Below are 3,414 nucleotides of genomic sequence, written 5' to 3'. Positions count from 1 at the left end.
TTAGTGTTTAGTAGTTAGTAAATTTTAAAGTTAGTTAGTAGTGAAGTCTTTTTATATTAGTTCTTTTTAGACTGTTCATGTTGAGTAGATAGGTCATTTTATACTTGTTCATGTTTAGAGGTTAGTTGATTTTAAACATAGTAGTTATGTCATTTTGTACTTGTACATGTTCGTGTTTAGTAGTTATTTCATTTTTAACTTAGTAGTTAGGTCATTTTATACTTTTTCATGTTTTGTAGTTAGGTCTTTTTATACTTGTTCATGTTTAGTAGTTAGTTCTTTTTAAACTTAGTAGTTAGTTCATTTTAATACTTGTTAGGTATATTTGTTCTTGTTCATGTTTAGTAGTTAGGTCTTTTTATACTTGTTCATGTTTAGTAGTTAGCTCACATTAAACTTATTAGTTATGTTATACTTGTTAGTGTTTAGTAGTTAGTTCATTTTAAACTTTGTTAGTAGTTATGTCATTTTGTACTTGTTTGTGTTTAGTAGTTAGTTCATTTTAAACTTAGTAGTTAGGTCATTTAATACTTATTCATGTTTAGTAGTTAGGTATATTTATACTTGTTCATGTTTAGTAGTTAGTTCATTTTAATACTAGTTAGGTATATTTGTTCTTGTTCATGTTTAGTAGTTAGGTCTTTTTATACTTGTTCATGTTTAGTAGTTAGTTCACATTAAACTTATTAGTTATGTTGTACTTGTTAGTCTTTAGTAGTTAATTTTAAAGTTAGTTAGTAGTTAAGTCTTTTTATACTTGTGCATGTTTATTATTAAGTTCATTTTAAACTTATTAGGTCTTTTTGTTCATGTTTCGTAGATTGGTCGTTTTATACTTGTTCATGTTTAGAAGTTATTTGAATTTAAACTTAGTAGTTTGGTATATTTATATTTGTTCGTGTTTAGTAGTTAGTTCATTTTAAACTTAGTAGTTAGGTCATATTATACTTGTTCATGTTTAGTAGTTCAATTTAAACTTAGTAGTAAGATTATTAAAATGATCTCATAATAATGTCATTATTGATGTTTAATTTCTGACAGAAACATGGCTGAATGACAATAATGAAGCAATCGTATTAATTGAATCAACGCCTCCTACGTAAAAATTTTTTAAGAGCAAATAGAAAACTCACAAAAGGAGGAGGCATGGCCTCAATATTTAAGAATACCATGAACTGTAGTAAAATCTCTTTGGGTCATATTATGTCTTTTGAATATCTTGGAATCCAGGTAAAAGGCCACAAACGATCTTTGACACTATCTCTATACAAAACTCTAACATATGAGGAAAATTTCTTTACGAACTTCAATGAGCTATCTCTCATATGCATTGATTATGATTGTCTGATAATTGTCGGTGATTTCAACATTCATGTTGACAACTCCCAAGACCGAGGGGCTAAAAAGCTCTGTAATATATTAGAGAGTTTTGGTYTAACACAACATGTCAAACAAGCAACACACACTCATGAACACACACTGGACCTGGTTGTCAGTAAGGGTGTGAATATTTCCAATGTCTCTGTAACTGATGTCGCCCTGTCGGATAACTTTGCTGTTATCGTTGACAGTTTTTTATCCGTTAACCCACTTGGACAAACGGGTACTATCACAAAACGTACTTTCATAGAAAACACAGCAGAAACATTTAATCAAATCTACTCTTCTTCCTCGCCCTTAAGCTACAATGACGTAGATAAGTTGGTAGATGATTTTCAGTGCAAACWTTCAGATATCATTGATTACATTGCCCCTATTAAAGTGAAGGTTGTGACWGGTAGGAAGAAATCTCCATGGAGAAATGCACAAACAGTTCAATCTGCAAGACAACTCTGCCGTAGAACCGAATGGAAATGGCGTAAAACTCAACTTTACGTTTATTATGACATCTACAAGGAAAGACTACATAACTATCACTCAACACTAAAACATGCAAGAGAGGCTTTCTTTGCAGATGTCATAAACATTAACAATGCTCGAGCTTTATTTGCTACTGTTGACAGGCTCACAAATCCTCCGATAACGTTGCCACCTGAACTTCAATCTAATGTCGCCTGCAACAAGTTTTACAGCTTCTTTTCAGAGAAAATGTAAAAAATCAGAGATTTAATCTGCACATCCACTCTAAAGCCAGTACCAATGCTGTGCCCAAACAAAACAAACGCAGGAAAAATGACCCAATTTCAACTACTCAATTATAAAACCCTTGTAGAAATTATAAGTCAATTAAGCTCTGGTTCCTGCTGTCTGGATGTCCTACCCACACATTTTTTAAAGAAAATCCTGCCTGTCATTGCTACTGATCTGATCCAAATAGTAAACACATCGCTCTCTTCAGGTGTTTTCCCCCAGGCTAAGAAAACAGCAGTTATAAAAAAGAACAATCTGGACAAATCCCTACTGCAGAATTACAGGCCGATCTCCAACCTCCCATTCATCAGCAAAATTATTGAAAAAGCTGTTTTTAAACAATTAAATAACTTTCTAACAATAATGAATTGCTTTGACTCCTTCCAGTCTGATTTTCGTGCTCACCACAGCACGGAGACGGCCCTTGTAAAAGTGTTCAATGACATCCATATAAACACAGAATGTGGGAGAACCACAGTACTGGTTCTGTTGGACCTCAGTGCATTTTTTGACACTGTTGACCACAACATTTTACTGAATCAACTGGAGAGTTGAGTCGGACTCTCCGGTCCAGTGCTCAACTGGTTTGAATCCTGCATAAAGAACAGGGATTTCTTTGTTTCAATCAGAAATTTCTCATCAGAGAGGTCAAAGGTCACATGTGGGGTACCCCAAGGTTCAATCCTAGGACCCCTTCTTTACAATATTTATATGCTCCCACTGGCTAAGGTTATAACAGGACATAGGATCAGCTACCATAACTACGCGGATGATACAATGCTGTCATGCTTGGTCTAATGTTTTTAGCCCACATGCAGAAACCCTCACGGAGAGATGGATGAAAAGAGTGTTTATTGTAAAATACAAAAAATCAAACAAGGTAGCCCGACTAGGGAGGTCAGCGGGTCGGAGTCCGGGTGCGTCTGCACACAAGGGAATAGACAGGTTAAAATGGTTTCACGGGGGGGGTGGGGTAGGAAATGGAGATAACCACTGGTTGGGGGTACAGATCTTACTTGGACAATCGGGTGGAGGAACGGGGTTCCAGGCAGTGGAGAGAGCTTTGGAGGCAGGTTGGGAAGGATCCAGACGTTGGAGGGTGGCAGGTCAGGTGTGTCCCCACAGGGGAGCAGCTGAGTCGGCAGCAGAGGCGTCACAGATGGATTCTTCTGGACTGGTGGGCTCCAAAGGATTCCTGAGGGTAAGGTCACGAGAGTAGGTTGAGAACCTGAACAGACTCGGGTCAAAACACAAGAAGATTTAGTCAAATCACACTGAGGGGCT

The 3,414-nt window shown here is 36.4% G+C and overlaps 1 protein-coding gene and 1 long non-coding RNA gene across 2 annotated transcripts in view; one reads left to right on the top strand and one right to left on the bottom strand.

Annotated features, from left to right (window-relative positions):
- Window positions 1-3,414, top strand: part of LOC103480759 (YTH domain-containing protein 1) — a 23,539-nt gene that overhangs the window by 3,041 nt on the left and 17,084 nt on the right. The window lies entirely within an intron of this gene.
- LOC103480758 (uncharacterized) lies at window positions 2,966-3,405 on the bottom strand. Its single transcript, XR_536169.2, has 2 exons — window positions 3,147-3,405; window positions 2,966-3,053 (listed from the first exon to the last, which is right to left on the bottom strand). It is a non-coding gene; the product is annotated as an uncharacterized LOC103480758 (long non-coding RNA).

This window comes from Poecilia reticulata, linkage group LG18, assembly GCF_000633615.1.
Source record: "Poecilia reticulata strain Guanapo linkage group LG18, Guppy_female_1.0+MT, whole genome shotgun sequence".
NCBI classification, from domain to species: Eukaryota; Metazoa; Chordata; class Actinopteri; order Cyprinodontiformes; family Poeciliidae; genus Poecilia; species Poecilia reticulata.
This window is presented reverse-complemented; position numbering and strand designations above follow the sequence as displayed.